We start from the raw sequence: 25384 nt of genomic DNA, 5'->3' as shown, positions 1-25384 counted from the left end.
CTTTCGAAGGCATGTTATGTTAGCCTCTTTTTGGAGTGTCTTAACATTGACCTTATTTTTCTGTGGCCTGCTCCCTCTGTGAACCATTCACAATCATGTGTGCACCACAGGACTGCCTGCTCGGTCAGAGTTGCTTTGAACAGAAGAGGTTGCTTGGCCCAGTCTGGGCCAACAAGAGTCTCTTTCCCAAGAGTTTGGATTGGGTTGAGGGAGAGGTTAGTGTTAGCCTCTGCGTGTGGCTTGAACTGACATGGTGTAAGCTTGAGGGCTGGGTGGTGGCCGTGGGCATGGAGAAGGTAAAAATTAGGTCTGTAGGGAGAGGAGCCTGAGGCTGATGGACAGAGCAGAGCAGAGATGAGGATCTGAGAGGAAGACCAGGAAGATGGTGGCCATGTTCTGGTTGGTTTTTAGTCAACACTTTTACCCCTACTGGGCCCAGGTGTATCCCTGCCCCAGATTCTATAAGATAACATTGTACCATTATAAAAATGTCCTTTTTTAAAAAAACCTTATTACGAGGTTTTCTTTTACCTGCAGACAAAAGAGCCTTCACTGAAACACCTACTGTGATGAAGATGAATCAAGAGAATGGGACGTTTTCATTAATGTCGCTTTGGGTCTTCATTTGTGCTTTATTCCCAGGAGGCCTACAGAAAAGATTCAGAGCAATCTGATTATTCTGTAGGCCAGAGAGCATTTTGTACTTCTACAACTGTAGCTGGAGCTCATGGCAGCGCCTGGCTTGTAGGGATGGAGCTCCCTGGCTATAGAATGCTTCTTTAGGCTCTGCCCAAACGCATCTGATTCTCACTTTCAAAATTAATGTTGGCAGAGGGCTATTTTTTTTAACTTTTTATTTTATATTGGAGTATAGTTGATTAACAATGTTATGATAGTTTCAGGTGTATAGCCAAGTGATTCAGTTATACGTATATATGTATCTATGCTTTTTCAAATTCTTTTCCCATTTAGGTTGTTACATAATATTGAGCAGAGTTCCCTGTGCTATACAGTAGGTCCTTGTTTCTTATCCATTTAAAATATAGCAGTGCGTACATGTCAATCCCAAACTCCCTAACTATCCCTCTCCCCCTCCCTTCCCCCCCACCCCACCCCCCTCCCGGTAACCATAAGTTTCTTCTCTAAGTCTGTGACCTAAATGTCCATCGACAGAGGAATGGATAAAGAAGATGTGGTACATATGTACAGTGGAATATTACTCAGCCATAATAATGCCATTTGCAGCAACATGACGGACCTAGAGATTGTCATACTGAGTGAAGTAAGTCAAACAGAGAAAGAGAAATGTCGTATGATATCGATTATATGCAGAATCTAAGAAGGAATGATACAAATGAACTTATGTACAAGGCAGAGGGGTATTTTTAAATCAGGATTTTGCAATTCCAGCTGACATTTCTGCAGCAAACTTAAATATACAAACATAGTGCCTTGAGGACCAAACCTTACTTAGTGCTTTTCTAGTTATTTAATTTTGAGACTATGCATGGTAGAAATTATGGTTTCTTGGAGGAGAACTTGCAGCCATTAATGGTAGTTTCCTAATTATCATTAACTCATAGAATTTAAAAATCAACCATAAAAATCATGTTATTCAACTCTTTTATTATGCAGACAAGAAATATGCACAGAAAGGTTAAATGGCTTATTTTATGGTCTTGACTTGGTCTGTATGTGTATCTATATGCAGAATTACCAAGCTCATAATTATTTAGAGAATGAATTATCAGAGAACACAGAAATCTTTGGACTGAAATATTTCTATGAATATCAAGTAGTTTTCTATAATGCATAGAAAATATTACCTTTTTTTTAATAAATTGAAATTATTTCTGTAAGCCCAGAGAAATACAATTTCTTTGATAGATTGGATGTTATTAACAAGGAGTCAGCCCTAAAGATAAATTATCCATGCATTTATTCATCTTCACATTCCTTCCTTCCTCTCTCCCTCCTTCCCACCTTCCCTCCCTTCCTCCTTCCTTCCCTCCCTCCCTTCCTCCCTCCCTCCCTTCCTTCCTTACCTCCGATTATTATTTATAGAGTACCTACCATATACCTAACAATTTCTACAACCTGGAGATGCAGTAGTAAAGTAGTATGCCCTCATAGGGTCCTCCTCTTGTGGAGACCTTACCTCTGTGGAGCTTACATTTGAGTTGGGAGAACAGAAAATAAACATATAAATAAATGTGTAAGATAATTTTCAATAATGACAAAGTGCTATGAAGAAAAAAAAGTAGTAATGTGATAGAGAATAATAGGCAGGTGTAACATAGGCTATGATTTCTTAGAGTGAGGAGGTAACTTTTAGCTGATCTAGTTATCCATCTATAGTCTATCTACCCTATCTTCTTTCATTACATAAGACAACTTGATGATTACTATTTAATATCAGAGTACAGAGATTAAGTCACTTTCCCTAATCACAGAGTTCATGATTTTAAATCTAGTTTTATTTCCATTGCTTCTACTGCCACCTCAAAAGGGTATTGGATTTGGAACCTGTTCTCAAAGAATTTGTATTCAAGTTGGAGAGAGAAAACACAAATATTATAGGATAATATTTCAAAGTACCAGTTGGTTTCTGCCCTTCTCCACAGTCCTCACAGAATCCCTTAACTGTATCCCAAAGACTTCTCCTATGGCCCCCACTCTCTCCCCTGGAGCCCCCCAACAGAGACATGAGACAAACCAGAAAAAAAACCTGCAAAATTTAGACCATTTGTTTGGGTAGCTGCTGGTCAGTGTAAGGGGAAAATTCAGATGCACATTTTAGTGTTCATTTTCCCTGATCTGAGAGTCTAGACTGTAAAACTTCAACTGTTACTGATGCAAACACCCTCTCTCACCAGTTCTAGCTGGCTGTGAGGAAACAGTCCACTGACTTACTGGTTTCATTGCTAGACCTTGAATATCACCAATCACCAGGAGTCATCTCCTCTCATCCAGTATGGAGTCATGGTTGTCTGTATGAAAAGGTCTGTCCAGATCTGACCTATTTTATCTGCTACCCCAGGCACATGCAAACTCCATGGATGAGAGGGTGGAGAGATGATGGTGACATGAAGGGGAAGTTTCAATTCTGACAAAGAAGGTGCTACGTAATCTCTGAAATCACTTGTGTTGTGTATGGCCATATTGGTTATCTGTTGCCACAATAATGCCTCATAACAAACCACTCCACATATCATAAAACATAAGCATTTACTTAGTCTGTGAGTTGGTGAGATAGTCTGGGCTTGGCTGAGTTCTTCTGGTCTCAGCTAGGCTCATTCCTATGTCTGGTGTTGGGCTTTTGGCTGACCTAAGACAGCTCCTGCTGAGTTGACTGGGGCCACTCAGCAATTCACATGTCCATCATCCATTAGGCCAGCCTATGCTTATTCTCATGGCAATTGTCGAAGAGTGAGAGCAGTCAAGACCAATTAGGCAAGGGCTTTTTAATCAAGCATCTTATTGTCCAAACAAGTCTCATGACCAAGATCAGAGTCATATGGAAGGGAACTGCGTATTTGCAAGGCAGAGAACATGGATTTAAGGAAAGGGGAAGAAATTGGGACCATTAATGCAATCAGTAACCCCACGGGTTATACACAGTTGGAGTGTTAAGGGTTATCTACTTACCAAATACTCTGGGCATAGTTTAAAGGGTAGATTGGAGTGGAGAGAAACTGGATGCAGGGATCATGGACAGGAATGTGTCCAGGGGAACAAGAGCAATGCCCGAATCTGGGGTGACTTGGAAAATGGAAGTGGAATGGTGATATTGCCCAGCTTGGCTATGCCATGCCTGAAGGCATGCAAAGGACATGAAGGAAGCAAGGTGGACCCTGAAGTCAGTGATCTGGAGGGTGGTAGTGACCATCACAGGCAGGGAACCCACTCATGCCTAGCAGATGAGGGTCTAGAGATAACCTGTGAAAGAAGAGGGAAGATTGGTGACATGAGTAGATCAGGTATGTGGGAGACAGAGCAGCAGAAAAGCAACATGGTGGGAGGGTCGTCTGATTAGACCTAAAGGCAGCTGGGAGGATAATGGCTGTGCATCCTGGTGAGGCCAGAAGCTTGGGGGAGGCAGGGTTTGAAGCTCATGGACAATAATTTTGATTCACCATGCTGGAGAATTGGGAGTTTTCCCAGGGCTCTAAGGAGGGTGTGTATGTCTTGCTGGGTTACCCTGCAGTGCTCTCAAGACACATTATCTAAAGCATTATGCCTGAGGAGACCTCCATGTAGGTGGGGGTATTTTCGTGTGCCCAGCCCAGGACTCCCTGCTTCCCCACGGTTGCCAGGCCCTGCTGCAGCTCTAATCAATTTCATTGGTTTCACTTTTGTCCCTCCTGTTCCCCAGCTCACATTCGGGTGCTTGAATATCTCTTTCTTGTATCCTATCTAGTTCAATAAGCAATTGTAAAACCGGGCAATCAGGAAGAAGCCAAGCATTCTAAATCTTATTTTTCTGTTTTTCCAATAAAAAGGTCTTTTCAAGACACCCAAAGTGGAAAGTATTTTGAATTGCTTTCTTTGGCTGTTTTTGAATTCCTCAGGATCACTGTTGATAACTTTCAGAATTTCTGGGCCACAGCACTAGGCTTAAAATAGTTTGAAGGCTTCTGGGGCAACCACCTGATATCAGAAGTGATTTGTTACCCATGTTAAGGACGAATCAGATGTCATGTTATACAAGGTTAATGAGTAACAACTGTTTCATGGCTTGAGCAAGGCCCAGGCCGACTACCCTACTGTCTCCCTGCTCCGGAGAGAGCCGCAGTGTTGTAGGTAAAATAGAAGTTATTAAATACCGACATTATTTTTTCTAGGTCTTAGATCCGCCCCATCTATCTTTGTCTCCTTTGTCCTTGTGAGGCAGCTCCTGCCATTTGAAGTCAGCTGAGTCTCTGTGAAAGGCCAAGTTGTCTCTGCATTGTCAAGGAGACCAGAAAATAGAACCTGGATAGCAAAACAAATTCTTTGTGAGAGTAGGTGATGCTTGAATGTGGAAAATCTGAAACCACGTAGATTTCCTGCTTCTTCCTGGAGCTGACCTCTGCTGGGGTTTTGTGAGGGGCTGTCTCCAATCTAACATTAAGCAGCCATTGTGTAATCACCAGTCATGAAATAGTTGTTGTTCTATGCCTGTATTTCACAAAGTGTGGTCTCTGGGCCTGAAGCATCAGATTCACTCGTAAAAATATCTCTGGGTCTGGGTCCTTGGAATCTGCATTTTTTTAAAGCATGCGTCCCAGGTAATCTCATACTCCCTGATGGATAAGAATCCACTGTCCTAGGGGGTAAGTGTACATTTATTTGTTATTATTTGTATGCTTCAAGGAAACATATAGCAGCAGCAGCAAAATAAAAATAGGATTCTTGCTTGTGGCTGTGTCAAACAATCTAAGCTGACTTCTGGCTTTATGGCATTTTCTCACAGCCCCTTATCATTCCATCGTTGGTTGAGTCAGTTGGGTGTGGTGGAGATGACTAGTTATGCACTGACAATTCGTGCCCTCCCCTCATTGCGACACAGAGCTGTTCCTGGGAAGTGGCCGCCCAGCCACAGACACCTTGGCTCACTTGACTCCAAAAGAGGCCTGCGACTAGTTCTCCCAGTGGAAAGGAGCTAAAATGATATGTGTCATATTGTCCCCTTTGGCCTGGGTGCAGAGGGTCTGAGGCCCAAGTAAGGGATGAATGGAGCCTGGGTCCCTGGATTACCATGTGCCAGGAGTACCTGCTTTGGACTTTTGCCTCAGTGAAAAGTAAGCCTTTATAGTGTTGAGCTACTGAGATTTTGAGGTATCAACAGCGTTTGTTACCGCAGGTAAATCATAGAGTTTGGCCTATTAGGTCGTTCTGGGGAAGAACTATGTTCTTTCTTAGCTCAGATTTAAGATATGTACGGGTTTCTCAAACACGCCTAGTCCTCTTCTGAAAAGTAGCGCCAGTCTTCGAATTAGGAAAGTGGGTCCAAGTCCCAGTTCTGCCACTTCCTGCCTGTGTAATTTTAGACAAATCACTCAATGACTTGAGCCTCAGCTTCTTCCATTATTTAGTGAGAATAATAATACGGTATTACTTGCCTCTCAAGATGTGTGTGAAGGTCACGCATTTGCTTGTGAATACGTGTTGTAAACTTGAAGTGCTATTATACAAATAGGAGAGATGACTTGGTTCTTTTCTTACAGACCTGGAGGGAAATGCTATTTTCTACCTTCAATATTTTCGATAGCTTCCCAAGTCTCGATTTTTTTTCCCCCTTTAGAAAATGAGGATACTAAAATTGACTTGCATTATTGTGAGGATAAAATGAGATAATATATGTGATGGTGTCCAGCACAAGACCGAGCATATTGCTGGAACTCAGAAAAGTGTTAGTTCCCTTCCCTGCAGCACTGTGTGCTTGATGGGTGTAATTCAGGGAGAGTCCACGTAGGCTGATGATAAAATGAACTGAGTTCTCCTGTTGCTTGTATTTTACTCACCTCTGTCAACATGTGAGATGATTTTCATTGTATCATCAGTCCCGTTCCTCCCCGTGCTTGATGATGGCAGGAAAGATGGCCACGGATGAGCTTTGTGCCTGTGTGTAAGTGTTGCCTCCTTCCATTTCGTCTCCTACAAAGATGGAAACTCTAGTTATGTTGAGTCTGATGGAGAACTTACTGAAGCCCCCGGCCAGCCTGACCCTGACAGTCAGACCCTCGTTTTGCTAATGCTTCCTCACCTGCTGTCCTTTTCTGTTCCCGGTTTCATCTTCACTTGGCTTCTTCTTTCCCCTGGAGCCCTCTTGCTAATTTACTTGATTAGAAATTCAAGACACAGAAAATTGGTTCTAAAACAATATTTTTAAGTGTAATGATAATTCCTGCGGTTTATTTGTCTACTGTGCTACTGTTTTTCAAAGTACTTTCACCTGAGTTATTTTGTTTGCTCACTCTTGGTTTTCACAGACTCACAGCTATGAAAGACTCACAGTTCTTTTGCTTATCTTAGGTGCATTTATTGGGCATAATACCATGTAAGGCTTCTGAGAGGATGGGATGGAGGGTAGAGGGGACAGAGAGCTAATATTTATCATTTATGCATTTTTTGCCAAGTTAGTTTTAATAGAAGGTAGCTAATTTCATTCTCTCAATAATTTTTCCAAAGTATCCCAAGTGCCTAGCCCAATTCTTACGGGTGTTTAAAGTTCTATCAACTGTAAAATTCCATAGGGAGCTTAAAAAACTCATCCAAAGTCAAAAGCTACTTGGTGTTGGAGATGAGGTTTAAGTTCTGGTCTCTTTGCTCCCATAGGTCAGGCTCTTTTCTTGGTGTTAACGTCTCTGGAAGATGGATCAAGGGACATAAGTAATTGCTGTACAAACAGTCGCATGTCCAGTTATTTGGGGAGCAAAGACACAAACATGTGAGTAAGGCAAGAGGTTCTTTCTCTCATCCTCCCTCCTCTCCTTTCCTCCTGCTACATTTATTATCCATTATGTGGCACCCAGTATTCCAGGCTCTGGGCTACAGCATCCCCCATCCTGTAGCTATCAGTCTAACAGGCAAGACAAATTGGTAAACAGCTAGACAAATAATCTAATGTGCAGTAATGATAACTGCTAAGAAGGACAGTAAAGCAGGGCAAGAGGTAAACAGCAACAGAGCTTGTATATTGGATGGGGTGGTCAGGGAAGGTGACAGTTGTGTAGGTGACACCTGAGTTGGTGACATCTGAGTGGAGACTTGAATGAAGAGAAAACTTGCAAGGAGGTGGGGTGGGGAAGGGAACAACACATGTGAGACCCAAGGCGGGAGCTGGCTTAGTGTTTTGTGAGTTCAGAGTGCGTCTGGGTTGGAGAAAACCCAGGAGGGTTTTGGGCGTGAAGCTGGAAAGTTCAGGAGAGGCTTCAGATTTTGTTCTGAGTGAAGTTAGAAGCCATTAGAGAATTTTGATCAGAGAAGTGATAGGATCTGACTTAACATTTAAAGAGAATCATGGTAGATACTGTGTGTAGATTAGATTTTAGGGGGCAAGGAGCCCAGTTCAGAGTCTATTGCATTTGCCCACACATGAGAAAACCCAACATGAATGGTATTGAAAACAAATACTTCAACACATCATTCTTTCACTTTGTTCTTATCTTTGGATTTTTAATTTCCATTCTTTGTAATTCTCTTTAAATTTCATATATTCTTCCTATGTTCAAGGTACTGTGAAAGTTGCCTTTCGTGTCTTTATCCCTTTCTTTAAACCTTTTCCTACCATCTAGATTTCTTTTCTAAACCAAATTACAGGTTGTTCAACTTATCTCAACAGAGGTAGAAAGAAATCAATTGCTTTGGTTTTTTGATAACACTAATCTAGCTGCAGACCTGAAACGAAATGAACTGACATGAGACTGATGGCAGGCCAGCCCGCCTTCAGTGACAACACGCTTTCTCAATGACAGCAGGCTAACTCTGGAAACAGTTGGGACAAAGGCCTGAGTTTGTAATCAGCTTCAAACTTGGACTCTTCCATTTGGGTAGCATTTGCTGTTTTCCCACTGAAGAGGGTGATTGAATGGAGACGATTATACATCACATGCCACTGAGAGCTATTAATATAGGTAGAATAATTGAGCAAGTGTACTTGCTGGAAAATGTAACTACTTTACACATCATTGTAAAATGTTTTCCAGGCTATACTGGCATCCCTTCAGCCATGAAAACATTCAGATGTTAGAAGAAAAAAAAAGATGCTTCCTGAACACTTAACCATAAAAGTAAATGATATTGCTTTAGACTGCTTTGTTAACACTCCAGCCATCTACACATGGAAGTTATTACATACCCTGTGTTTGTTTAAATGTTGGTGTTGCCATGCCAGCTCTGTTGTTTGTTAGTATAATGCTTACTTCTGTGTAAATGAGTGAACAGCCCAATACCCTTCAACATCTTTTTTTTGGAAACATTCCTCCGCTAAAGAACGAGTCTCTCCTAAATACATTATGATGATTTTATGTCTTCTCTCTAATTTACAATATTCTTGGGTTTTGAAGCTGGATTATGTTCATGTATAATTACTCTCACATTGCTACGAGGGGCCGAATTGCGGGAATGATAGAGCATCCGAAGGCTGGATCTGGGAAGAGTTTTAAGCAGGTCAGCCGCCTTTGCTCATGCTGTTTCCCAATACAGATGGCATTTTCTATCAGCATGTACTTGTCCAAATCCTCTTGCTTAAAGGTCAAGCTTAAATCTCACTTCCTGGAAGAAGTTGTACTTGAGTCATTTAGCACATGTAATCACTCTCCTTTCTCAGAGAAAAGGGACAAGAATGGATATTTTCTTAGCAACTCCTGTGTTGGATCATCACCTATCTCATCTAATATTTACACAAGGACTCCATGAAATAGGTTTTATTATCTTGGTTTGGCAAAGGGAAATGAACTGACGTTTCCACGGTCACATAGCTAGGAGGTAGGACAGTCAGGATGTGAATTCAGGTCTGTCTGACAGTAAAACTCTTTCTACCATGCTGTATGACTTCTTAGAACTTTCAAGGTGTTTAGAGCAAGGTACACATTCCTTAGCACTGCCTTAGATACTGTTGCTTGGTATTTGCAATTGTCTCATGTGTGGGTTTTCTACTCCCAGCAATGGTTGAACGCCTTTGAAAGCAGTTCCTAGAAACACAAAGAAGACGTGTCCTCCACCTCGTAGCAGTTTGGCACAGAGTTACAGACACGAAGTGAAAGGTATTTCCTAACCCATTATAGGGAGTCCGATGGAAGTCTACAGAGGATACTGAGGGAGACACAAAGGATGGAGTGGTCTCTTTCTTCTACCTGTGGACGTTGGGGTAAGGGTGGGTGGGAGCAGAAAAAGATTTTGTAGAGAGATGATACTTTAGTTCTTCAGATGAGCAGGTATTTGTCAGGAACCAGGACGACTTGGTTCAGGGGAAGGGGAACTGAGGAGAGGCTCAAAGGATAAAACATCCCGGGCAACAAGGAGGCCCTGGGCCAGGAACCACAACCAGGCGTGTGTGCTGCAGAGTGGTAAACAGCTCAGTATGATTGGATCACACATTGAGAGGGCAGGGCAAGGGGGACATCCGGACAAGAGGCTAGAGGGAGAGGAGGGCGGGGGCCAGGACGTGAGTTTCTTGAATACTTACCGAGTTTGAATTTTATTCATTGTTTCTTATGCCACTGAAAGATTTTACGCAGGGGTACAGTTTAATCCAACACAGAACTTTGTTTTGTGTATGTATGTGGTAGGGGAATTGTTTGAAAGGTACTTAAATAGTAGACAGGAGGGCAGTCAGGAGACTATTGCAGTTTTCCTGGCAGGAGGTGGCGAGGACCTGGATTAGTGAGGTGCCAGGAGGTAGGAGGATAGTCTTGGAGACACAGGCGGTCTAGCTTTCTTCTGTGGACTGCCTGGAATGCTTCTTGCGGGCAGGGGTCATCTCATACTCTGTTGGCCTTTACAGCACAATCCCAAACACGTGGACTCCCTATTTCTTACGCCTGCAGTGCTAGGAGCTGCATTTGCTGTAAAATAATGAATCAGAGTGGAGATGACCGCAAAGCATGACAGTCCTTTAGCATTTGAACTTCCCCAAGACAGGGAGTGAAACTTAGCCCTCCTTTCTGCAGTGTCCCCATGTGGGCAAAATTACCATCATCATTAGCTGGTATTTAGAAGCAGTGAATCGTAGATGAAAATAACTTTAGAATGAAAAATAACTTTTTCAGAAAAGCCAGGAGGAAAAATCAGAACGATTACCAAACTAAGTTTTCTAGCAGGACTCTGGCTATTTATATTCCCATATAAGTGAAACTGAATTATATGAACGAGTGTTAAAGCAATTTAAGTGTTTCAAGTTCTTAATTGTGTGTCCTTGAAGCCTATCATATTTGTGGTGGGTAGCTGTAAATCTGTGTTGACAGGTGTAAATTTACACTAATAAATTAATAACACAAGTAAGAAAGCAAACCCCAGCTCCTAGGATGCTGGGTTAGCTATAGAACTAACAGTATCAAGAAAACACAGATCCAATGTCACAGATCCAATCCAATCAATTCCGATTGATTTTTCCTCTTGATTAGACTAAGATGTGTACAGATGAAGTTATAACACTTGGTATTTTTCTCACCTGTGTTTTTCACTTATTAAGCTTATTCATCACACTTCTCTACCATTTCTACATCTAGAGGTCTGCTTTAAAGGTGAACCAAAAAAATTAAATACACAGCATCTCTAATGAAGGCTCTGGCAGAGTTTTCCATTCTCTCTATGTGCTGTGACACTGTGAACCTCAGCAAGCTGTTTGTCTTCCACGTTCCAATTTCTAGGTTTCTTCTCAAGATCTGTGACAGCTCAGTAAGTGAATGTTTTCTTGTTTTGGGTCCTCTGTACTTCATCTTGAATCTCCTTAAAAAGGGGGGATTCTGTCTTGTCATCTTTGATCATCTTCAGTTCCTAATAAAATGTCTTGGCACCTAACAGGTGTCATTTAATCTATGCTAGATGAATAAGGACAAATGTCTGTCCTTCTGGTACAGGGAATATTGTTCTTTGGTGTGAGATTGGGTGAAAGAAGGAGATACTAGTAAACTAAATTGATAGAAATCATTGAGAAAGTAGGAAAACACCTGGCATGGCACATGATATGTTCAATTTTATGTAGGCTGAGTTCACCAGAAGCATCACCTTAAATGAAACCATTTTGGTGGATCTTTCTTTTTTCTTTTTTTAACAAGAGAACAAATCCATACTTTTATTTATTGACTTTTCAGTTAGTTTAAGTCCTTGAAGGGTACAGCATCACTTGGGTTCTGTGTCCAATGGCCTTAGCAGGAAGGTTGCTTCGGAATTTGGCACGAACCATGCCACTGTTTGCATGAATGCAAGTTACATTTCCCCAGATTACTCTGGTTTTGTTCGATTTTCCACCAGGAGTCACTGTGTTGTTCTTTGCTTTGTGCACATACGCACACCTCTGGCCTGCATAGAATTCAGTTTCATCTCAAGCATAAACACCTTCAATTTTAAGAAGAGCTGTGTGTTCCCTCAGGTTCCGGGGACCGCACTTACAGCCAGCAAAAATAGCCTCGGACCACAGCCTTCCAGACGTATTTGTCGGTTTAGAAGTCTTGTGCCCAGTAGGCCTGCACGGGCTCCAAGACGGCCGAGAGAGCCTTTTTGGTGTGATCTTCAGGATTTTTGACCTCTTAAGCTCTGAACCATGAACAATTATTTTTTAACAGTAATATCCACTTAAAGATTCAGACTTAGAAGAACAAGTCTTCAGAAACTTCTTTCTGAAAAAGTGAAACGCTACAAAATCTTAATCATATGTACAGATAGCTAAACCCTGAAGGCCTGCATGCACAGCTCGAGTGGTTATATCGTTAGCTCTGCCTCTGGTGGGGCAGTTGAGCTAGGTGGGACACCAGTCACCCCCATGGTCACCTAGGCTGCTCTGCCTCTTCAAAGTGGCTAGGCAAGACTCTCCATCCTCTTGATCTTGGAAGAAATGATTTTAGCTTTTCACCATTGAGTATGATGTTAGCTGTGGGTTTGTCATATATAGCCTTTATTATGTTGAGGTAGGTTCCCTCTATGTCCACTTTCTGGAGAGTTTTTATCATGAATGGATGTTGAAAGTTATCAAAAGCTTTTTCTGCATCTATTGAGATGATTGTATGGTTTTTTATTCTTCAATTTGTTTATGTGGTGTATCACACTGATTGATTTGTAGATATTGAAAAAATCATCGCATCACAGGGATAAATTCCACTTGATCATGGTGTATGATCCTTTTAATGTGTTGTTGGATTGGTTTGCTAGTATTTTGTTGAGGATTTTTGTGTCTATGATCATTAGTGATACTGGTCTGTCATTTTCTTTTTTTGTGCTATTTTTGTCTGGTTTTGGTATCAGGGTGATGGTGGCCTCATAGAATGAATTTGGGAGTGTTCCTTCCTCTGCAACTTTTTAGAATAGTTTCTGAAGCATGGGTGTTAACTCTTCTCTAGGTGTTTGATAGAATTTTCCTGTGAAGCCATCTGGTCCTGGACTTTTGTTTTTTGGGAGTTTTAAAATTACTGATTCAGTTTCATTACTGATAATTCATCTGTTCATATTTCCTCTTTCTTCCTGGTTCAGTCTTGGGAGATTGCACCTTTCTAAGAGTTTGTCCATTTCTTCTAGGTTGTCTCCATATGCAGTCTGCGTGTACTAGTTTCCTACTGCTGCCACAACAGTTTACCACAAATTTACTCGTTTACAGCCACTTCCACAGTTCTGTAGATCAGAAGTCTTTGTGGGTTCTACTGGGTTCTCTGTTCCCGTTCTCACAAGGCCAAAATCAAGGTGCCAAACAGGCTGGGCTCTTCCCTGGAAGCTCTGGGGAAGAATCCATTTCCAAGCTCATTCTGATTGTTGGCGGAAACAGGTTTTTGCAGTTGTAGGACTGAGATGCTCATTTCCTTACTGGCTGTCAGTCAAGGTCCGCTCTCTGTTCCAGGGGGGCCCCCTGGGTTCCTTCCCATGTGGCCCTCTCCATCTTTAAGCCGGCAGTGGTCCAATTGGATCCTCTTGCTTCAAATCTATCACACTTCCCCTTTGCCTTTCTCTTCTACCACCAGCCAGAACATGTTCTCTGCTTTTAAGGATGCATGTGTTACATTGGGTTACTCAGACAGTCCAGGGTAATCTCCCCATGTTAAGGTGAACAGGCTAGAAGCCTTAAAATTCCACCTGCAAAGTCCTTTTTGTCATGTAACAAAACATATTCATGTGTGTGATATCTTAGAGTCACAGTTTCTGGGGACTAGGGTGAGGCATTTTTAAGAGGCCATCTTAGAAATTCTGTTACCACACCTCCCCAAAAAGAGGTCTTCTATAGAGGGTATCTATGGGTAACAGTCTATTAACAAAGCACTGTCACTTTGCATGTAGCCTCGATGAGTTCCCTTTAGGTCTAGTTTCTGAAAATGAGACATTTTATTTGATTAATTGAAAAAGAAACCAGGTAACTAACAATAAGAGGACTGAAACTTAGGATGTGTTTCATGTGCATGTAGGAACTTGCCTGTGCACAGAAGGTGTCAGTTCATCTCATGGTCGCTCAGCTATGTTATGGGTATTGGTAGCACCATGTGTCGTGCTTTGAATATATCATATCTCAGTGCAGCATTGAATGAGAACATGGACGCTGATGATTGTCAAATTTCAGGTGGTAAATTTATGTAGTGGGAATTACCACTCTTTGGGATAAAGCTTCCTTTTTTTTTTTTTCCGAGCTAGAAGATGCTTATAGGAACAATTCATGTCATGAAGGACTATCAGTGTATATATGCTCCTATCACCAGCTTCCAGGTGACATGCAAGAGAAGCTAGTTAACTTTTAGTTACTAATTCAATAAGGAATTTCAATAACCCAACAAATTAAAATAAGTGGGAAGTGCAGATTTAATACTTGAACGTATACCATCAATCTTAAACTTGCTAAATAAGAAAATCAAACTCATTTTCATACTGAAGAATAAAGGGATTACTATGTAGTATTTGACCCCCAAAAGGTGTTGTTAAGGTAATGTTATAATCGATGGAAACTGAGAATTTAGGAAATGAGAGAACACGGAGCCATACGTCAAAAGTGCCCTAAGACAGATACAGGTAGTAAATCTCTACATTACCTATTTTATACAAGATGCCTATTTTATACACTCTGTTTTATACATCCCCCCACCTTGTATGTTTTTCAGGCTTGTTGGTTTGCTTATTAGCTTTTAGAGTATGGACTTTTTTTTTTTAATAGATCTTTATTGGAGTATAATTTCTTCACAATACTGTGTTAGTTTCTGTTGTACACCAAAGTGAATCAGCCATATGCATACATAGATCCCCATATCCCCTCCCTCTTGAGCCTCCCTCCCACCCTCCCTATCCCACCCCTCTAGGTCATCGCAGAGCACCGAGCCGATCTCCCTGTGCTACGCTGCTGCTTCCCACTAGCTAACTATTTTACATTTGGTAGTGTATATACATCAATGCTGCTCAACATCACTCATTATTAGTATGTACTTTTATGGAAGAAAAACATGTAATGATTTGGGATGGGAAAGAAATGTTATAATAGTAAAGAAGGCATTAACTAGATTTATTAAAATTTAAAAATAAATGTTAAGTGGTATAATATGGATGACTGTATACTGACCTGATAAGCAATTTCCATACATAACTTTTGATGACATTTGTGGGATGTTATGACCATTGGTGAGATATCATATTTCTGCAGACATTTCTGTGTCTTTAATATGAGAATCATGGAATCTTCTCTAAGTTTTCTCCCATGAGACCACTTGTAAGAGCAAAGCTAGTTGGTACTTATTTAATGCACTGAGGTCCTTTGCAGGGCACCTTTAAAGCACTATTTTGATTTAATTCTGAATCAACTGTATTCCTGAGTTTGGAAAATCAAATTTTAACATGAACTTGCAAATAGCCCCAGTGCTTCACCCCTAATTCATATTCCAGCAACCTTCACTGTAGCAGGAAGCAGAGTCAAGCTGTTGCCATGAAGATTGTTTCAAGAGCTCAGAAATCCTCAAGGGACCCCTTTATCACTGCTTTTCAAAGAAGCCTTTATTCCTCTCTTCTCCTGTTTCCTGCAAAGGGAGTTGTGTCTAATACTTGAGGACATGGTGAGGCCAAAAAGGACCTGAGGACTCCTCCAGACTGTGATCTCCGGAATTGTGAAATCTATCATTCTGTCCCTATCCTTCTTTCTTCCCACTCTACCACATTGTAACAAATGCTGTTGTTTTGTGAAACTTTACTGGATGGTAAAACCTGCTTTTTCATTTTTAAAGGACTGTGCTCCCAGGCCAATTGGCATTTGTCTTGTTTTAAGTCTTCTGTGTAAAGGTCCATCAGACTCATTAAAGTAACATTTTTGGACTATGTTATCTATTTGAAGATCTTAATATGCAATTAACATTTAATTTGAATCTGTGTGTTATGCCACCAAATAGGTAACATATCCATTCAAGACAGAAAGAAAAAATTAAATAATTTTTGCACCTGCGTAACAACTGGAGAGGTGCCAGAAGCTTTCCTCACTCTTGATATACAATTTTCTTTATTAGTGGGCACCAAAAAGTGTCTTAATCTAAGCCAATAATGTTAACTTTTATTTCAAGGTATGTTATGCTTAAATTTTTTTTTCCTCTGAAAGGTGATGAGATAGTAAAAATTAAAAAAAGTAGAAAAAAGTGTGTATTGATATTGCTAATTACAGATATGAATGTATAGGCAAAGTTAGTGTATGGATTTAATGTATTTTCAGTAAATTTAGAAATAAAAATCATCTCACGTATTTCATCTTATATGAGGTAACTGGGAATTGCTATTTCACTTTTGCAAGGAAAAATAGAAGCTTTTTATTTTATTTTTTTGGCCACACCCAGTGGTATGCGGGATCTTAGTTCCCCGACCAGGGATCAAACCCGTGCCCACTGCAGTGGAAGCGAAGAGTCCTAACCATTGGACCACCAGGGAATTCCCAGGAAAAATTGAAGCTTTTTAACGTCACAACATTCTTAGGGAAGCATAGTTGTCCTATTTCATAGGGGACATGGAGAAAGAGAAAATAATGTAGATTTTTTAAGGAGGCTAAAGGAGGTGGACTTTCTCAATCATATTTATACTCAGTCCAACAGATCTTAACATTTTCTTCTGAAAAGAATATTAATCTTGGTCATGCATTATCAGACTAGGCTGTGAGTACATTCTGGCAAATATGGATGTATATGAAAGTAGAATATGAGTATATATGAAATGTATTATATGCAATATATATATATTATTTATAATGAGGCAGAAGCTAAATTTGTATTTATTTTTGAGCTAAAACATTAGAGTTCAGGAATTCCCTGGCAGTCCAGTGGTTAGGACTTGGTGCTTTCACTGCCGGGGCCAGGGTTCAATCCCTGGTTGAGGAACTAAGATCCTGCAAGCTGCGTGGTATGGCCTAAATAAATAAATTAAATAAAACATTAGAGTTCAAAGACATTACAGCTTATGGGAAAGCAAAACTGACCCATGAAGTATGAATTTATTCTTCTCTGAAGCAAGGGCTTTTTCAGTGGCAAAGCTTGAGAATGCTGATCTGTATGCTGGGGAAATTAGTGTTTGGACAAGAAATAAACTAATATATTCTGTTATGGTCTAAAAAGGAAAATAATACTTGCCTTCAGCTATTTAGAATTACTGTACAGATCCAGGCTTACAGTAAGATGACCATTTTCCCATTTTCAATTGTTTGAAGATATAAAAACAAAACAAATATCATTATTGAGTACATGCTATATACAAGCCAGAACTGTATGTACTGAAGTGGCCAGGGCAGGCAGAATTCATGGCCATAAGGAGGGCAGGCCCTGGCCAAGATTCAGGGTAGCAGGAAAGGTCTAGCCAAGTGGATGGAACATAATGTCCCATAACATGTAGAAATTGGCAAATGGGAACAAATGATTTCTTAGCAAGTTAGAGGCCTCGGGCTGGTCTAAAGGAGGTAAAAAGAATATGTTGACAGGCAGGTGGAAACAAAATAATGAAATGTCCAGAGGGAAGCATTTGGAAAGCATCAAGTCGACCTGGTTGCAGGTAGGAAAACCAAGTCCTTGGGAGCGGAAGAAAGTGACCGGCAAGACTTCTAGTTTAGCGGAATCAAGGCATAGGGCTTATCATCAACCTGGGACTCAGCAGGCAGGAACCTTCCGGGGATCTGGGGTCAAGCCTGTTTATGGTTCTTAGAAAACTGCTGTCTTGAATGGGGTTGGGGTGAGGCTGACAGCAAGTGTGATTTGACGCTTGTCCCTCAGTACTGACCTGAGTAGCTCATGATGGTTATCTTGTCAGAAAAGGGGACTAATTCTAGAGCTCAGAATAAGGAAGAAAATGCAGACAGTAGTCATATATATAGTCTCAGGTGAGGAGTGAGGAAAGCTTCTGGCACCTCTCCAGTTGTTATGCAGGTGCAAAAATTATTTAATTTTTTCTTTCTGTCTTGAATGGGTATGTTACCTATTTGGTGGCGTAACACACAGATTCAAATTAAATGTCAATACAGACTTTAATGTTTTAATCAATGTACATACTAAATGATTTGAATTGGAAAAGGAATTTTGGGAATAGAATCCAACGTTAAGCTTGACAGGAAGTGAATATTTGGACAAGGAATACTGGAGCATTCTACCATGGCATATGTTCAGGTTTAGAATAAGACTACTCTATTTTTCAAACCAATCTAGGGATACATAACCAAATCTAGATAGAATGGGAATATTAAATTAAAAATTTCGCTTGTTAGAATGGAATTCAGACCTTCCATGTAGAACTGCAGGAGAAGTGCAGTCAGCAGTGACCCGTAGGAATGAGGACCTGGCTTGATGGAGGGAGAATGGGAGAGTCTGGTCCAGCGAGGACAGAAGTACAGTTAGGAAGAGCCCTGGAAAACAAGTTCTCTTTCAAGTTGCACTGGAAGTAGGCATGCACTTGCTTATGCTAGACTTGAGCTTTGTGTGGCAATCAGGATCAGTACACAGCACCCCCCTTTCTTTGCCCGTTCCGCTGCTGCTCTTGGGGTTTTGCAAGCTGCCTGCTCACATGAATCTCCATTTTGTCCACGCCTGGCAATAGCTGCTCGGAACCTCGCCTCTGGCAGCTGATGAGTTCAAGTGTCCAGACCTGTCATGATGCTCTCCAGGAGAGGTGTCAGGCTGTCATCAGCTCTTAGGCAGCCCCCAGCTGACACAGAAGGCCTTTCACTGAGTGCCCTTTTCTCTGAAGCTTTTGAATTGCATATTTTGATAGCGGTTGAGGTAAGAAACAAGTTCAGAATCCAAACTGAGGCATTCAGTTGCTCTCCTAACCACTTGGCCTAATTTCTTTAGTCACTATTTTGCGGTTTGGGCCAAGTTTGCATAGTTTTGACAATTTCAAGGCCTTAGATGCAACCATTGATTTCTTCAGAAGGGCTGTTGCATGGGTCATGACAACTGAGCAGCTGGGCACTTTCTTCTCATCCTCATCATAGCCAAGGAAATGAAAAGACCACAGGTTTAAGTAAACTAGATGAAGCTAATCTTTCTTCCTCTGGACCCAGCTCAAGTCCGCTTCATTCTTCAGCAGAAGAATGTCAGGCCCTGCCTCTGAGGTGCTTCTCTTGCCATAGATGATGTGACACAACCATACTCTTGACCAGAATCTAAGACAAATCTTGACCGTAGCATGTGAGAATTACAGAGTTTTACCCAGATTTCTTCTTGCTGTTACTCTGCTACTGACCTGTACGCCTATTGTGATAACTAGGATTCCAACTTGTTAACAATTTTGATAAAATGATTTTTCTTTCCTGCTTTTCTTGGTACCCCTATCTTTGTTTATTATATACGTATGCTTCCAGAATCAGGGTCCAATATACTTGTGTAGTGGGTGTTTATTTATGGCTATCGTTTATCCATTATGCCTTCTTTGGTAACCACATCCCAAATTTCTTCAGGGGCCATGCCTTCCCCAGTTGCAGAGATGGAATACATGACCCAGTTTTAAGTCATTCATATTTCACTAGCCTGTGACATGGGTTCAAGGTTCGGCATGTGACTCAAGCAGGTTCCATCAGAGTGAGAACGAGAGCTGTTTTGTAGACTCTATCAATAAACACAGGCTTTAGTTTTTGCAAGCTAAGGTCTAAGGAACTGTATGGTATGGCGCTTTAGCAATCATTTTTGGGCCATTGATGGTGATTGTGTTAAACAATGAAGCTAATACACAGAGGAGAGGAGAGCTAAGTAGAGGTGACAGAAGCAGACCATCTTGTGACGTCATTTGAATCCTTCCAAGAATCCATGTCTTTATTATTTTTTTTAATTGAAGTATAGTTGGTTTACAATGTTGTGTTAGTTTCTGGTGTGTAGCAACGTGATTCCATTATATATAGGTATCTCAAGAATCTGTGTCTTAACCCAACTCTGAGTCAGTTTATTCTCTACTTTGCTTTAACAAGTTTGTCTTGGATTTTCGGTATCTTGAATTTAAAAAAAAAAGTAACTGAGCATTTCAATCTAATGCTTGGGCTTGGCTACTTGCTGACAGGCTTCTTGATATCACCTGTGGTCTGGGTTTTTTATCATCTTCACCCACCTTCATACTTTCTATGCTGGGTTTACACCCTGTTGGGACATCTTGATATTTCATATTCAATTCCGATGCTCTTTTATAGTCTGGATGAAATTCCAAGATATAATAACTGTGTTTTTCCCCTTGAGTATTTTAGGAAAGCTTAATGACTCAATAAATAAATTACCTCTTCAATAACTCGAAGTGGAGAGGCTTCAAGGAATTTCACATAACTGACCACTGGGTACACAAATATATTAAGGTCAGTGGCTCATTAGTTTTTCTTTCTCTATCGTGGATATTGTTATATCATTTTACTTTCTTTGATCGTGACCTTTCTGACATTCTACTTGGCTGGCAAGTAACAAGATAACTGCTCATAAAGGGAAGAGATGATGAAAGAGATTTCTGTAATAGATTTTACTTTAATGGGATCAGAATGGCAGGGAAAGAAAAGGAGTAGTTAGAGGCAAAACAGCCCATGGTTCTCACTACCATGCATCTTGTGGTTTTCTGAGAAATTAAAGATGACCTGAGAAGCGAGGTTCAAACAACACATTTTGAAATCAGTAACAGTCCTAGGGACCTTCTCCTATAGACCATGGACTGTGTGAGAATGGAGGTTGGTTCTGGGTATTATGTTGAAGCCCAATCTGTGTTTCAAAATAAAGGCCAACTTAAGCCTTTTAGCAATACTAACAATGCCCTGTGGTAAAAGTTCCCATTCTTCTCCTTGTGGTATCCAGTACCTCTTTTAACCCTAATTGTACCTTTTTAATTGGAGCTTTCCCCAAACTCTTCTTTTTTTTATGGTTCATTCTGTGCTGAGGGGATACAGATGCCTCATGGGTCAAAACCAAACCAAACCAAACCAAACTGCTCCACAGCAAATTGAGAAACACCTGAAGTTTTCTCCATTCTTGGCCCTCTCTTTCCTTGATTGCTTCCAGCTCTCCTTCTCTGCCCTTCTACTGAGGTTCTCCCCTCTGCTTTTTGATCTTGATCCATTGTGTAAAACATTTCAGCTCAGTGCTAAGAAAGTAGCTAGGAAAGAAGCTTGCAATACGAGGGGCAGAGAGGCTTCTGGAGATAAGGAGGAGTGACAAGGGCTTGATGCTTTTAATTTGGAAAGTCTTCATAGAAGAGCTTAAATATGAACAGTTTTGAAAAAAGGAGAGTCATCATGATTTAAGCAGAGAAAATGTAAGGGATTACTAGGAAAATGAGTCAGCTGGAGAAGATAGTCCACCTTTGTTAGTTAGAATTAGATTCAGTTGTTAATAGGAAATATTAGACTTAAAAATATTAAACAAAAAACAGTTTATGAAACATCAGTATGTTAGTATGTTAACGTGACACTTTAAACACTAGTCTGGTGCTTTGTGGTCATCAGGGATCCAGGCTCCTATCATTCTTCTCTTACCATCTGAGGTCATGGCTTTCATTCTCAAAAGTGTTACCTCTTGGTCCAGAATGGCTTCTGAAGCTCTAGTCATCAAATGTGTTTTGTAGTTGGGAAGAAGGAAAAGAGGCAAAAGGGGAAACTTTTCTTCCAGTGAAGTTGGTTTCCTTTAAGCATTTTTCCCAGAATTCCCATAAAGGATTTCTGTTTATCTCATTGGCCAGAGCTTGGTCACATGGACATACCTTGCTGTAACATTGTCTGGGAAATGTAGTCTTTTAACTGGTTGCATTTCCATCCCACATAAAATCTGGTCTTGTAAGTAAGGAAGGAGGAGGGAATGGCTCTTGGATAGCAGCTTGTACTCTGCTGAAAAAATCCTTGAAATCTATGGTTGCTTTTTAGGAGATACACGAAGTTATTAGAAGTTTTACAGACCTGCAAGGAATTTGGTTCTTCTTATTTTCAATGTATGAATTGGTAAGAGTCTTAGTAAGAATATTGGCCTTGAGGGTAATGAATTGGGTATAAGAGGATGGAAATTGTAATTTCTGAGAAGGGGTTTATAACATTTGGTTATGAGTAAAGTAGAGAAGGATATAAAAATATTTTAAAGTTTGGGGGTTAAATATGACAAAAATGGTCAAACAGAAGTTAGAAAGGGATGAGTAGCCCACAGGAAAATATATGAATTGAACACTGAAAAAATTGAGGTAGATTTCAGTTGTATGCTTGTGGTACTGGACAAGGGAGGGGAGAAAGCCTAAAATAAAGTAAACAATGGGTAGTATTTAGAAGTAAAACCAGCGCATTTTAGTGTTGAGGTTGGCCATCTGATTGAGAGGCAAGTCATATAAAGTAAATGAGTGAAGGGGAACACTTGTAACACAATAGGGAATATTGGAAATTGTAGGGAATATTCTAAAGGGGCAGCTGCTGCTTGGCTGCAGCCAATCATTGCCATCAAAGAAATCAGGCTTAGGTCTTCTACTTTTTCAGCAGAAGATAGAAATCCAGACTTTTATATAACCTTCCAGATTTAAAAATAATTGTGCAGGTCAAGCAAATATGTCTGAAGACTAGATTTGCTCAATGGATCAGTTTTGCAACTTCTGATCCAGTTCAACATCTTTATTTTACTGAGACTGGGAGAGATCTAGTGACTTGCCCAGGGTCACATAGCTCATCAGTAGATCCCTGCCTCTTGACTCCCCCATTGTCTTCCTACTTTTAGAGCTAAGAAAGTCACATGGAACTGTTTGGTGGAAAGGAATAATCAGGGAAATTGGGCGTTTCACATAGGTTTGCAGTTAACTCCAAAAGTGCCTAGCACAGGGCTTAGCATTCAGGGGCATCTATCAATGTTAGCTCAATCTCTATGTGAATTGTTCAAAACATGTAGGTTAATGAATGAAATAGAGGAAAAGGAAAAAGTGAAAGAGTAATTATCACACCTTGGGGAGTCCCCATAATTAACCATGGAAACAAGATAATGAATTAGCAAAGATGGCATCCAAGGAGCAGTCAGAAGCAGCCAGGATTTCTTTGTGAACCTTGTGCCTTTACCTTTGCCCTAATTACAGCTTTAGGCTGTAAATGTTTTAATTTGGGGGTAATTTCCAGCCCTTTAATAAATTTCTTTCTAATTATACTGCCACCTTAAACTTATAGCCTCATAAGAAAGTGTGGTCTTCAGAGAATATTTCTTCTCCCTTTAGTCGAAATTAGATAGATTGATTAATTTTGGCTTAAATTTCTAAAAATGTGCAGTTGTATCTTGAGATTATCCCACCATTAGTGGTTAAGTGTCTCCAGAATAAGTAATTACTGTCACTAAAAGACAAATTTGTCAGAAGAAATGTCCTTTGAAAATCCCCTTTTTGGTATAAATATGTCCTTACGTGTCACCAAAATTTGCTGTATTATCTCAATAACATAGATCACAGGGAAATAATTTTTGAAGTGACCAGTTCTATTTTAGGTTTTAATGTGCATAGTGAAATATATTTGTAAGACACTGTTTAAAGTTCTTAGGAGAGAAGTCCCTGGAAACTAGAATTTTAAATTTAATGCTCATGTTAGAATCTTGACTAGAGAACACAATGGAAAGACCTTGGGGATCTGGTAGACTCCATAGGCAATTTATCTCAGAACTAACTGCTTTTGCAGTAGATTCTGCTTACAGTAGTAACAGCCTGTATTTATAGTTTGTTCTCCTGGCAATTATCTCACAAAACTGAATTACCTACAAGGTCAGTGGTGCTGGACTAAGGTTACATACTGGTAAATTTTTTTTTTGATTGGGTTTATCACTATAATACCCCAGCTAAACAGTGCTGGAATGCAGTCACTAAAAAGAGAAGAAAAAAATGTCTATTAATCATTTGATGTTTAGCCATGCCCTTATACTTTTTTTCTTTCCTTTTTAGTTCCAAGTCACATATAAAATACCTACAGATCTCAACAAGAAAATGGGATTCTTCTCTGCTATCACCTGAAGCTGCTGTGACCATAAAACTAAAAAATTACATTTTGTCTCCTTGCCCATAAAGAATGCCCACCAGAGCGGGTCCAATATCTTATCTTTCTACCCAGATAGTGCTTGTTGCTAAATACACAGAGCCTGATTTTATAGTCTTCACTCAACTCTGACTTCCACCATTTTCAGTGGGGGGGAAAAATTCTTATGAAAGGTTTATAAATGATGTGAAAATGGGCTATAATTTTGTAACTTGCTTTCATTGTCATCTGGGATCTGTTGAGATTCTTTTGAGTAGAGTCAACCCAGTTCAGAGTTGTGTGCTACAAGTCTGCAGGATGGAGGAGAGAAAGCATGACCTCATCACTTGGATGGGAGTTTCTGACATTGCAGGGGCAAAGATAATGAAAATCAAAGATACCCTTGATCATAGAGTTTTGAAAGCAACTCTAAAGCTCCCAGGGTGGACAGAAAAGAGGCCTTTCCCATCTCCACTGCATCCTGAGAAATGAGATGCAGCAAGAAAGATTTCAGGTTCTTAAATTTGGGAGTGTCACATAGCCCTCTGAGAATCAGATAAAAATTATGAACATTTTCACCAGAAAAAATATCCATAAAGATAGATATATAGAATTTTGCAAACTTGTGGTTTTATTTATTAAAAATTTGAAAGTATTTATTCCCTAAATACTTCTCTGGATTTTTTCGGGGTCCTGGGGCCCAGGTTATGAATTCCTGGAACTCTGAGGATGATTGTGGAAACTTACCTTGGACATCTGTGTAATTTGTGTTCTCCAGCTACACTTACCTAATCTTATATTCGGGGTGATGTTAACAGTAATAACCTGTGCTGTGTGTCTTTTGTGTCTGTCTGCCAATTCAGGAGATCTGTCTGCGGCAAAGTTCATTCCTCTCCCCCAAGTAATCATATCTGGAAGTCCCTGAGATGTTTCGGTTGTGTTCATGATCAAGGCCAGACAGTGGTCATATGATGTCCTCTGGTCCTGATGCCTTTGCTGGACACTGATGCCCTCTCTGTTGGATAGCTCTTGTTCCCCTGACTGCAGCCACCTCTATCAGGCACTGATGACCACCTGATAGACGATGGCACATGCCTGCCACTTCTGCTGGGGCCCATGGTGTCCTGCTTCTGCTGAAGCATTGGAGACTTTGAGGGGCCACGCATGCTCTGTCTTTTCCAGATTTCCAATGATTCCAGGTCCTGTGTCAAGGAGAATGCTTTTCTCTCTTTTGTGTAACTGTTATTCCAATTAGATCTTTCTAATGAGTTCTGATTTAACAGTCTTTAGCAA

The 25384-nt window shown here is 40.4% G+C and overlaps 1 pseudogene; it reads right to left on the bottom strand.

The window, feature by feature from the left end:
- Positions 1-11803: 11803 nt before the first annotated feature.
- Positions 11804-25036, bottom strand: LOC103010964 (60S ribosomal protein L35a-like; annotated as a pseudogene).
- Between the last annotated feature and the right edge of the window lie 348 nt (positions 25037-25384).

Source organism: Balaenoptera acutorostrata, chromosome 2, assembly GCF_949987535.1.
Source record: "Balaenoptera acutorostrata chromosome 2, mBalAcu1.1, whole genome shotgun sequence".
Lineage (NCBI taxonomy): Eukaryota > Metazoa > Chordata > Mammalia > Artiodactyla > Balaenopteridae > Balaenoptera > Balaenoptera acutorostrata.
This window is presented reverse-complemented; position numbering and strand designations above follow the sequence as displayed.